Source organism: Dendrobates tinctorius, unplaced genomic scaffold (assembly GCF_039654945.1).
Source record: "Dendrobates tinctorius isolate UK_male_01 unplaced genomic scaffold, ASM3965494v1 ptg000165l, whole genome shotgun sequence".
Lineage (NCBI taxonomy): Eukaryota > Metazoa > Chordata > Amphibia > Anura > Dendrobatidae > Dendrobates > Dendrobates tinctorius.
Genome location: NW_027361832.1, coordinates 28,078,651 through 28,091,601, shown reverse-complemented (window position 1 = coordinate 28,091,601; position 12,951 = coordinate 28,078,651). Strand labels below are relative to the sequence as shown.

The following is a 12,951-nucleotide window of genomic DNA, read 5'->3' as shown; positions in this document are numbered from 1 at the left end:
CGCAGCAAATCGTAGCATGCTGCGATTTTTTTTCTCAGTCCGATTTTGGATGAGAAAAAAATCGCAAGTGAGATGTCACCCATTGACTAACATTGGTCAGAGTGCAATCCGATTTTAAATCGGATTGCAATCGTCCGATTTTATCGCCAGTGAGTATGAGGCCTTACTTCTGCCGCAGCTCCTGCGCAGGCATACTATATCTGCCATATTGAGGGCAGAGTAAAGTACTGCAGTGCACAGGCGCCGGACCTCTCTGACCTTTCCCGGCGCCTGTGCACTGCAGTACTCTGCTCTGCCCTCAGTAGGGCAGATATAGTACGCCTGCGCAGGAGCCGCAGCAAAAGTAAGGAGGAGGACGTCATCGCTAGAAGATGGGAGGCACCGGACTGAGCCGCAACCCCCATCGGACCGGACTGGACCCCCAGGTAAGTATAATCTAACTTGTTTTTCTTATCTTTCAGGTTACATCGGTGGCTTATCTGCAGCATTACAGAATGCTGTAGATAAGCCCCTGATGGCTGTGGCCGCATCTCATTTCGGAAACATGAGGTGAGAGATTCCCTTTGATGACTTCAGTGCGCAAAAAACAAATCTAACCAGACTAGATGCCTTTAGGAAGTTCTGGTTCTACTTAGCGAGATTAGCTGCATGTGGCGTCTTGTTGGCAAGAGAGTGTGCCAATTAAGTCTCTCCCAGAACAAAATCCAAACTATCTGGCTAGTGTCACCTAGGAGAGATAAGAAGCTTATAAATCAATGACTAGGGTTGGAGATCAGACATAGGGTGGCTGCTTTTTGTAAGTGACACTTTTGTTCTGTGTGAGACAAGATACCAATAAGTAAGAAAAAACACAGTCATAAAACCAGCAATAAAAGAAATCGTGTGAAATAAAGTCTGTAATAAGAAATGTTTATTTCTAAGCCCCTTATGTGCTTTAGGGCTCATACTCACTGGTGCGAAAATCGGATGCGTGCAATCCGATTAAAAATCGGATTGCACTCTGACCAATGTTAGGCAATGGGTGACATCTCATTTGCGATTTTTTTTTTTTTTTCTCAGCTGAAATTGGACTGAGAAAAAAAAATTGCAGCATGCTGCGATTTTCAGGGGAAAATCGCCAATGCAAGTCAATGGGTGCGGTAAAATATCTAACAGCACTCCCACCATGCGAGTGATGTCCGAATTATATGCATCGCTTTGAAAAAAGCCGACAATTCATATGCGGCTACTGTACAATCACACTGACATGTTAGTATAGATATATACACATAGAATGCACAGATATGTATGTGCGTCACTGACATGTATATAGCTGTGTATTTATGTGTATACATCTATTCTATCTATTCTTTTTTGAGCTGTCAGTGTGATTATAGCCACATATGAATTGCCGGCTTTATCTATCTATCTATCTATCTATCTATCTATCTATCTATCTATCTATCTGTCTGTCTATCTAATATAAATACATATATATGTGTGTGTCACTGACATTTATATATGTATTTATATTAGAAAGATAGGAAAAAAAGGAAACAGCACAGTACTTAACTTCAGGTGCACGGCCCCTGGCAGAAAGTCCCATTTTCAGCCACAATTTCAATATTCATTCCAAATAAAGGCAGCACTCCATAGTAACTTTTTTCAAAGTGGTAGGTGAGTTTTATTCAGCCCACATATCAAGGCAACGTTTCGGCTCAACTGAGCCTTCCTCAAGCCAGTTGAGCCGAAATGTTGCCTTGATATGTGGGCTGAATAAAACTCACCTACTACTTTGAAAAAAGTTACTATGGAGTGCTGCCTTTTTTGGAATGAAGATACTGTAGATAGATAGATAGATAGATAGATAGATCGATAGAAAATCCAGTAATTCATATGCGGCTATACAGTAAAATCACACTGACATGTTCTAATACAAAAGATATAATACATGTATACACATAGAATAGGTGTATCTATATATACATATATATTTGGAAAATCACAATGACAGCTCACAAAAAACTAGATATAAACACATAGAATACATACATATATATATATACACACGTCAGTGACACACACACATATATATATATATATATAATTTATATGTAATATATATCCATTTTATTTATATATATAAAATACAATATATACATATATATATATATATATATATATACACACACACATTATATATATATATATATATATACACACAAAATAATATATATATATAATATATTATTTTAAAGATATAGGGAATATATATGCATATAATATATATATACAGTATTATATATAATATGTTATATATTTAATATTTTAAATACATGTGTGTATATATATTATAAATATACTAACATACACATATATATATATTTTATGTATGTGTATATATATAGATATATATATATGAAAATAAAAGATTATATATATATATATATATATATATACATATATACACATGTTAGTGCCAAATATAATTAGTATAGTGTTGTTCTAAATTATGGGCATGTATTTACTAAATAAATGATTATTTCCAGGAACAAAATGGTGTAGGGTCCCCCTATAATTTAAAGACAGCAACACTATGCTAATTGTAATTGTCACTGACATATATATATTTTTTGTAACAATATATATATATCTCTTATATACATGATATGTATGTGTATTATAAATATATATCTTTTACAGATTATATATATATAGCAGTTCTCTCTATGCTCTATGTAAAACCGCATGTTAAAATCGCATTGCGTACGCATGTCATATTGAAAAATCACACTGAAATCGCATGACACTCGCATGACAATTGCATATGGGGAGGAGCCCTTAGATGGCTGTCAGCAGAACGATGGTTAGTCTGAGCATTCGGCTAGTGGGTATCTCCCCCGACTTTCCCATGTAGAGCCACACTTGTTTGGCCAAGCGCTCCAAGGTCCTCTATGAAAGTGCAATTGCCAAACTCCTCTGGCTGTGGCTTATCTGTAAAGAAAGGATCAGCAGTCTGAAATTAGACATGGCAGATCCATAACTCCTCTGACAGGCATTTGTCGGGGCACCAACATAATTAGACAGTAGGCCAAACCCATTTAATTTATAGTATATAGGGGCCTTTACATTCAAAGGGCCTAGTTCTAATGCCCGCTCCAATTTGTTGCAATGTATGAGTTCACATAAGGACCAAGAATTGTGCTGTGCAAATCTCGGTCTGAGCAGGTTATCAGTCACACTATGAATACGTTAAAGTCATGTTCTCACGCTTTTCTTTCCCACTGCATTTTTCCCCACACGCTTTCCACAGGTGTCTGCACCTTTGCTCTGTTTATTGCATTTTTTGTTGTGATTTTTGATTTGTTTTCAGTGGGATTTTTTTTGTTTTCTGGATTCTTGGTGTAGATTGGACACAGCATTTCTAGTTATTTTTTATAGGGCAGCAATGCTGTAATTCTACTTTTGTCTTTCAGGCTTCGGGTCATAAAATCACATCTATTTGCTTGAATTGTTAGGGCCTTTGCACCCCGAGCATTTTTGCTCCATTTTTACAGCTGATTGTTGGTGCTGACAAATGCCGCCTTTTACAGTACCAGCAGCATGAATGATTTCTAATATCTGATTCACATGTTGCATTTTTTCTTCCTAATTTTCAGATTATGCCGATGAGAAATTTGTAGTAGAGGATCTGCGGCAGAAATCAGAGGCTGACGTGTAACATTATGCTGAATATGTTCCATGGATTCACCCTCGGATTAGCCCCAACATCATTAATGTAGATTGATTCGTGGCTTCTGCTTAAATAATCTAGGAGAATCCTGAACATCAGCCTAATTCTTGGACCATAATCAGCCCAGGTTTTGCTCCCTCTGCATGCGAGCGGTGTGGATTGTGACAATGTTCATTTTACCATGGCTTCACAGTGTGAGGGAAATTAGACGAAGGTCAGGCTAGAACTGGTAGAACAGGGGCTGAACCTAAATCTATATTTTTATATATTACTTTATGGCATCACCACGGACATGAATATTTTTATAAGTTGTGGTCAAACTGTAGCGTCTGCCAATGATACCTGTGATATAGCACTCACATGTGACAACATGAATTCATTCGAAACTTTAGGAAACATTTTTAAGCTGCAGCTCAGAAATGACCCATTTACTCCCCATTAGCAGCCGGCAATGGCCATACCATAGCGAGCAGGAGCTGCCACGCATAAGGCCTCAGTCAGAAATCAAGAAAAACAGAAGAAGGTTCGTCAGTGATTTCCATCAGTTTTTTTCCCTGATGATAAAATAAAATTCTCCACGTTCTCCTATCAGTCAGTGAAAAACAGACCGCACACGCATGGCATCTGATTGCTGTACTTTATTTTTTTTTTTTTCAAAAACCCACAGACTTGCATTGCTGAGTTTGATCTGACGCTCAGATCAATATCGGACGCCTCTCCGCAATTTTGTAGAGACTATTTGGTCTGCAAAATATCGCGGACATGTGAGTATCCCCAGAGACGATTATGGGTACGAGGGCTGTTCGTAAAAAAAATAGATAGCACTCGTATATGAATAACTGACATGTGAATGAGCCCTAAGACAGAGACCGAGGAGGAGGGGTGTATCCATGACTGTCTGACCATATTCCCTAACAACTGCCTGTGTGATATATTACATACAGTATATACAATACATACAGTATATTAATATACAATCCGTACAGCATATAAATATATAATACATACAGTATATACATATATATTATAGTCCATGCAATATTTAATTATATAATCCAAATAGTATATACAGTATGTAAATATATAATAAATACAGTATATAATTATATAATCCATACAGTATGTAAATATATAATAAATACAGTATATAATTATATAATCCATACAGTATGTAAATATATAATAAATACAGTATAATATATAATACATGCAGTATATACATATATATTACATAAAGTATATAAATATAAAATGCATACAGTATATACATAGTATAGTCCATGCAGTATATAATTATATAATCCAAATAGTATATAAATACAGTATGTAAATATATAATACATGCAGTATATACATATATATTACATAAAGTATATAAATATATAATGCAATCAGTATATACATATATATTATAGTCCATGCAGTATATAATTATATAATCCAAATAGAATACAAATAAAGTATGTAAATATATAATCCATACAGTATGTAAATATATAATAAATACAGTATATAATTATATAATCCATACAGTATGTAAATATATAATACATGCAGTATATACATATACTGTATATTACATAAAGTATATAAATATATAATGCATTCAGTATATACAGTATAGTCCATGCAGTATATAATTATATAATCCAAAGAGTATATCAATACAGTATGTAAATATATAATCAATGCATTATATACCGTAAATATATAATCCATACAGTATATAAATATATAATACAAGCAGAATATAAATACATGTATATAATACAAATAGTATATAAATACAGTATGTAAATATATAATACATTCAGTATATATATATATATATATTACACACAGTATATAAATATATATTACATACAGTATATAAATATATAATACACACAGTATAACAGTATATAATACATGCAGTATTTTCAGTATATAATACAGGTGGTCAAAATTGTTGGTACCCCTCATTCAATGACAGACAAACCCACAATGGTCACAGAAATAACTTGAATCTGACGAAAGTAATTATAAATGAAAAATCTATGAAAATGAACAAATAAAAGTCAGACATCGCTTTTCAACCATGCTTCCACAGGAACTCATAGCCCCCGATTCATCAAAACTGACGTTCTCCACGCCTTTCTTGATCAGGGGGTGTGTTGTCAGGCGCTCCTGATTTATTATGAGGCACAAGTCTTTTAATTAATCAGGAAGGACTAATAAGTGGTGTGCACCTTTGTATGCAGCGCACATTAATCGTACTCCAGTCAATGACTGGAGTAAGATTTCTGGCATATTGAATGTTGACACTTGTCATAAATTTGTCGAGCTGTGGCATCATGCCCCCACCACACCCCATCCCACTTCAGCTCGACTCATTTTGTCAAAGCTGATAGAAACTGAATTGGCAAAAGGTTTTCAGAGCAATTTACACCAGAATTCTTTGATGAGAATTGCTTTGATTGATCAAGGCCAAAGTCCCTTCCAGATAAACTTGCTGCACAGGGATTGGCAGCGATCCAATTAAGTGACAGCAATCAAATAAATGTGACCTCATGCATATCCATTCAGGATTTGTTTTGCAGAATGAGTATTTCACTGGCTGATTTTCCTATTGAATCCAGATTAAAACCTCAAAAAATGAAATACACCGACTGTATACAAATCTAAAATTAATAAAAAATCAAATTATTATCTATATGAAAGGAACATATATTTCAAAAACACATAAAGCAGTACAGAGCAATTATGTAATAACTGTGGTTGTATCTGTGCTATTAGAATACATTTTGAAAGGCACTGTCTCATCAGAAAACGGCCGACTGCCCGAATCAAGTTTTTATGGTAACATATTTCTTTAATATATCTAATAACTATATTTCAATAAATAAAAAAAAATCTCAGGCAGGATAAAAACAGATAGGTGATTGTCAGAGCTCACCTCCTCCCCCTCCCTTGACTATGGTCTCTGCATACGTCAGACCATGCCCAGGAAGTTTACTGCAGAATGGAATGAGTCAGAGCCAGTGTATTGCTGTCTATGGTCAATGTGGCTACTAGACAAGACAGCATGTGATGGGATTACCGCCTGCTTAACACAAAAACTGAGAATTTTCACCAAATAGTGAGTATACAGCAAAAGTGAGAAAAATTAAAACATTACATTATTTTAACATATTGATTAAAAGTTTTCATAAGGACCACCATAAAAAGAATCGGGGGACAGATCTTCCAGACAGGGAGAATAACTCCAACTGTATTCGCAGGAGAGTTGTCCACCGGTAAGAACAATCTCAGAGACCATCACTCCTCTATGTAGGAATAGCGAGGTCAACGGTGATATAGACCCAATGTTATGGGATGAGTTGAACAATGGTGTGGTACCGCTTCGCAAAATATCATACAACAACATATAAGCGCTAATAAAAGCACAGGAGTGCATGGGACCGAAATAGTAAGTCTGTAAGACAAACAATAGAGCAAAGGCTTTGAAATGGTGGGACCATATCTCCTATCCTGTAAGGAATATATAGAACCGGACCCAACTAAACCTGTAGAGGAGAAAACAGTCAATATTTGGTCCTATAGTGATAGGTACTACAAAATATCACAATATTCAAGTGTGAGTATATAAAAGTTGGAACATTCTCACCAACCCACTAGCATTCTTTCAGCAGGGAAGTGCGGATTTCTTGCTGGTTGTGTTCTCCAGAAGAAAAGAAGAGGGACTCTTCTCCATTGTACATTAACTTTCACATTACAAGAAGAGGGTTTTTTTTAAATAGTTAATGAAAATAAATTTTGTAATCAATTATCTGATGTCTGTGAACACCCCAAGTTTTACTCATTTTAGCCAATAACGCAGAACATATTAATGCATCAATCCATGCAAAGAAGAAAGGTCGCACTCATCGAGATAAAGTTTCACTGATTTATTGACATATCACGTACATGTCAAGTCGGGGGAGTGACATAAGGAGTGCGGGAAAGGCTGACAACGGCCGTTTCGCGCTGCTCGTTGACCCGTTGAAGCGCTCAAGCAGCGCGAAACGGCCGTTGTCAGCCTTTCCCGCACTCCTTATGTCACTCCCCCGACTTGACATGTACGTGATATGTCAATAAATCATCATCTGAAGTTATACGGTAACAGCGGTGCCGTCCGCTTTTTATCTTCAGGTTTATGATATTAATGCATCACCATTCATTGTAATAACTGTATAGATTAGCTCCTTCCCAGCTCATTGAAAAATTGTATGTCATGGATGACTTCTAGTTGATGCACAATGACCTACATTTTTTCTACTAACAGTTATTTGGGCACCGCCGATACCTTCCCAATTAGCTTCTTCAGTTCTGTGATCAGTCATAATTTCAGCACTGTACAAATATGGGAGTCACCTTGCATTCATAGAATAACATCCGAATTGATTATGACAGAGTGTTACGCCATCTCCTATTTAAATCAGCAGGATGACTTTACTTGCAGGGTATACGGATTCATATGGTGGTTGTAGGAAGTGTATTGTTTATGAGCATTAAGGGTAAGTTCAGACTGGGCGTTTTTGCTGCAGCAAAACCTGATTTCTTGGCAGGAAAGAAATTGCAGCAAAAACGCAGGTTTAGGTGCGGATTTGGTGCGTCTTTTTGGTGCATTTTTTCTGTCTCTTTTGTCCATGCTAACGTCCATGACTTTTCTGCAGAAAAAAACGCTGCAAGTAATGATGCCTGCGTTGTTGCAGCATTTTTTCAACACCCATTCAAGTCGATGGGTAAAAAATGCTGCAAAAACACTGAAAGAAGTGACATGCTCTATGTCCAAAAAAAAGCAGCAAAGCACAAAATCCTGATGACACAAAAAATCTATGGGTGTGCATGAGATTTCTGAAATCTCATAGGCTTTGCTGGTAATGCAAAAAGCAGCTCAAAATTAGCATAAAAAAGCAGCAAAAACGCCCAATATGAACATACAATTATTTTTTACATATTTAGGGTAAGTTTTTAACAGTTTTTCTGCTTGCATCTTTTTTTTTTTTTTTTTTTTACAGACCTTACATTTTTGTTCTTTTAATGGGGGGTGGTAGGGAGGGGCATATTGGTATATTATATAGTTCAAATTAAAAAATACACCAAATGATGTAAATGTCATTGTGATACAGCCACAGAAAAGGTACAATAGAAAGAAAAAATAAGATATAAATTTTGGACTCCTGAGTCAAAACAAATTATAAAAAGTTATGTTTTCTAGAAAATAATAATGACTCGGTGTTTAAGAGGTTAAAGTCTTGTTAAGGCTGAGTATTCGATGTTGCAGCATTTCTGCACCGGTTATGTAAATTATATTACTATGTTCTGTTCTTTTTATTGTGTTTTAATATGCTTTAAATGACGCTGTGGTTTTTGTCTTATTTGAAATGTCAGGTTTTAAATAAATCTGGTTTGTTTTTGATACTTCCTGGTATTTGGATTTGATAAAACTTAACTGATATACGGTAGTCACGTGCGGCTAACGTGTGGTCTGCAGTTGAAATACAATACAAAACGCTTTTGTATTTTTTAGCTACGGATTTTCCACATCTAATGCAATTCTATGAGCAAAATCTGTACAGAAAACACAGTTTACTCGCAAGGTCAGTTTACACTGTAAGCGCTGTTTAACCGTAAGACGCTGCATTTTTGCACAACGAATATACTGCAACGCCAAAAACTTACCGAAAACTCACCGCAAGAACTTAACCTAAATCTTCTACTTTTTATCTACACAAGACAAGGAGTAAAGGATTTTTTTTTGCTGTATTCATTGAAACAAACTTTGCCACCCTCCAGCATATTCCAGATTACTTGGCGTTGCTGCTAGAGGAAAATATACCGGACTTCCACAGTAAAGACTATGACGAATCTGACTTAATACATTTTGTGACCAATAAACCGTTTAGGACTGACAATTTAGTCATTGACACATAATAATTATTTTAGCCAAGCTCTCATAATTTTTTTTTTTGCTATGTAGTTTTTTAAAATTATTTTGTTACCATTTATGCTGCATTTTTTCCTTCTGTATTTTTTCGGTTCTGGATAGGTTGTTGGGCCACCCTCCCAGGGCTGTGGGGTACTCGGTATCGGGCCGGTCTCTCAGATGGGAATGTTACAGCAGCGGTGAGCCGATCCGTGGCCCTGGGCGCCCAATGTAAAAGGGGAATTGAATGGTGAAATCTAGTTGAAATGAATAGTTCGTGACGCAACCTGTGGTGTTCGGCAAGGGAGGTGTTAAGCCGACGCTGCATGCAGGTCCTCTGGGACTGATGGTATGGCGCAGCAAAGATGTTATAGCTCCCCACAGGTGGAGCTGTAGTCCCAGGGATGTGTAGATGTAGAAGCCAAGGGAAGACGTAGGTGAGGCAATGTCGAATACCAAGATGTAGCAGTGCCGGGTGTGTTGGCGCAGGAATAAGTGGAGGACACCAAAGCATGTAGTTCTAAAGCTTTACTCAGTCTGTTGTGCAAACAGGTGCCTGCCTCCGTGCCGTGTCCTCCGGGTCAGGGACTCAGTCAACCTCCAGGCCAGATGGAATACTCCTATCCAACACTCCGCCAACATGTGCCTTTCTGAACGTCTCCTCTTATAGCGCCTTTAGATGAAGTACTCCTAGTACTGATATACACTGGAGTTCCTCCTGTCCGATGTTCCTATGAACTCTACTTGTACGGCAGACAGCTGTAGCCTGCTTCGGGGACTCCTTGCTACTAAATCCCGGCTCACTATCCAGATGCTGTTGTGCCCCCAAGTCTTGTGTGGGAATAAAGTGGTCACTACTTCTATTCCTCCAGTGTCTGCTGCAGGACCATTAGTATCCATACAACCTCGGGGACGGGGCCCCGGCATTGAGATTAGAACTATGAAGGGTTCTCTTCTAACCCACGTCCTCTGTTCTCTCTTACTCCTCACGTTCCGTGCTAATCCTTGCTTTCTATTTAGAATCAGGCTTTCAGTCTATGTTGCTCTCTCTCTTCCTTTCCCGTGCCAGCAGACCCAGATCACTGGGATCTGCTGCAGCACTTCCATCCATCGATCCCTCTCACCGGGGATCTTCTTCTCTCCAACTCTCTAACCAACTGACCTCCAATCCTAAACTCTTCCCGCTCCTTGTAATGTAAACTAACTCCACCCAACTCCCAGCATGTTTCGTGTTCCAAGCAGGGAGCCACCAATAGGTGCTTTGCTATACTCCAAGCAGGGAGCCGCCGAAGGTGCTTTGCTACACTACTTTGTGGTGTGGGGTGCAGGTGTTGGAGTGTGGTTGGGAGCTCCCACCTTACCTGGATGGTGGGATACTACACCTCAGGAGGAGGTGCAGTACCTCTGTGGCAACTGAGCCACATTTGCACCAAAATACTTAATAGCAATTCTGCTCTGATTATTGTGGTTTTGTTGCACTTTTACAATGCCTTTTTCCATTTTTTTTTCTTTTTAGTGCAGATTTGACACAGTATATATACAGTATTTATTTAATACATTTGTAATCATAAAGGCTGGGACTCTGCAATTAGTGCAATTGCGTTTTTTACAAGAAATTTTTTTTCAGGTTCAATACTGACAAAACCATACCAAACAGTTCCACAACGTCTTCAAATGCACCGTGGGTATGGGTTATCATGAAATTACATCCTCTTTGATTGAACTGTTTATCAGAGAAGATTTTTAAGGCCGGGGTCACACTCGCGAGAAACTTGCACGAGTCTCGCATCTCAATAACCGGCACTGCCACCGGCACTCGGGATCGGAGTGTGTGGCTGCATGTATTTTTATGCAACCGCACACTCCAGTCCCGAGTGCCGGTGGCAGTGCGGGGTATTGAGATGCAAGACTCATGCGAGTTTCTCACGAGTCTGTTCCCGGCCTAAAAGAAAAAAGGAAGTACAGTTGAAAAAAAACTGAATTTATACTAGGACCAATAATTTTTAAGAAAATCTGTTGATCAAAAGATCTGATGTCCTGCACCCACATACTGTAGGTTAGGAATTTTTTTCAGCACCACCTGAGTAAGATTTTATACCCAGTGAAAACTCTCCAAAAGACCACCACCTCTTTGAGGGAGTCGCTCCTAATCCGTATTTTCAGTTTCCTCATTTCCTAAGGACCATGTCCTCTGGATCTAATAGCTCTCAGTAAGCCCATGTTTTTCTATGATTCTGCCATTTGAGAGGATTCTCTGTACATACAGTGTGTTAATATGGAGGACATACAGCTCTGCTCATTTGTGGAGCACAAGTGCTTTTATCTTATCATTTAATCATGGATTTACTTATGTATGAGGAACATGTTTGCTCTACGGCTTACAGACATATCAAGTTTTCTTACTGTAATTGCTCATTTCTTCTTATGTACTTGCTTTTTTTTTTATAGACACAATGGGGCTCTTGTAATTTTCGTGACGGAAAATGAAGCGAAAATGAAAGAAAATCTACAAGCAAAATTCTAATTCCGACAGCTTGGATATTTTACATTTTAAAAACAAGTGTCAATATGCAGATGTGTAAAGGTATAGTATAAAGCAGTGGTTCCCAAACTCCAGTCCTCGCGGACCCCAACAGGTCATGTTTTCAGGATTTCCTTAGTATTTCACAGGTTATGGAAGTATCATCAAGGCGTCAGGAATTCTCTCACATGTGTAACACTATGGAAATCCTGAAAACATGACCAGTTGGGGTCCGCAAGGACTGGAGTTTGGGAACCACTGGAAAGCAACATATATGGCCACTGATCTGACAAACTAATGAAATGAATACTATGAGGAAGATCTGTTGGACAGGCTCCTGGTTCAGTCATTCCAAAATTATTGATTTTTAATGAGATTGTTTACTGAAGATAACTCCTTCCCAGACAATGCTGTAAAAATGACTCCATCATTTGCAGGAGTCATCGGTATTATAGCCTGATTTAACCTCATAGATGCCAGTGTCAACTTTCAACCTGTCTCCTCTATCTGTGGTTTGCAATAGTGGTTGAGGGACTAAAGGTCCCGTCACACTAAGCGATCTCGGTAGCGAGATCGCTGCTGAGTCACAACTTTTGTGACGTAACAGCGATCTCACCAGCGAGATCGCTGTGTGTGACAGCGATCAGCCCCCCTGCCGGTATCGCTGATCGCTGGAAGAAACCTCTGGACATTTCTTTGGTCGCTGGTCTCCCGCTGGCCAGCACGCATCGCTGCGTGTGACAGGCGGGAGACCAGCGATCAGGTGTAAAA

General features: G+C 38.1%; 1 long non-coding RNA gene across 1 annotated transcript in view; it reads left to right on the top strand.

Annotated features, from left to right (window-relative positions):
- Positions 1-12,348, top strand: part of LOC141053219 (uncharacterized) — a 44,886-nt gene extending 32,538 nt beyond the window's left edge. The window contains exon 3 of the long non-coding RNA XR_012220982.1: positions 12,108-12,348. This is a non-coding gene — a long non-coding RNA (uncharacterized lncRNA). The remainder of the gene's footprint in view (positions 1-12,107) is intronic.
- Positions 12,349-12,951: the final 603 nt, after the last annotated feature.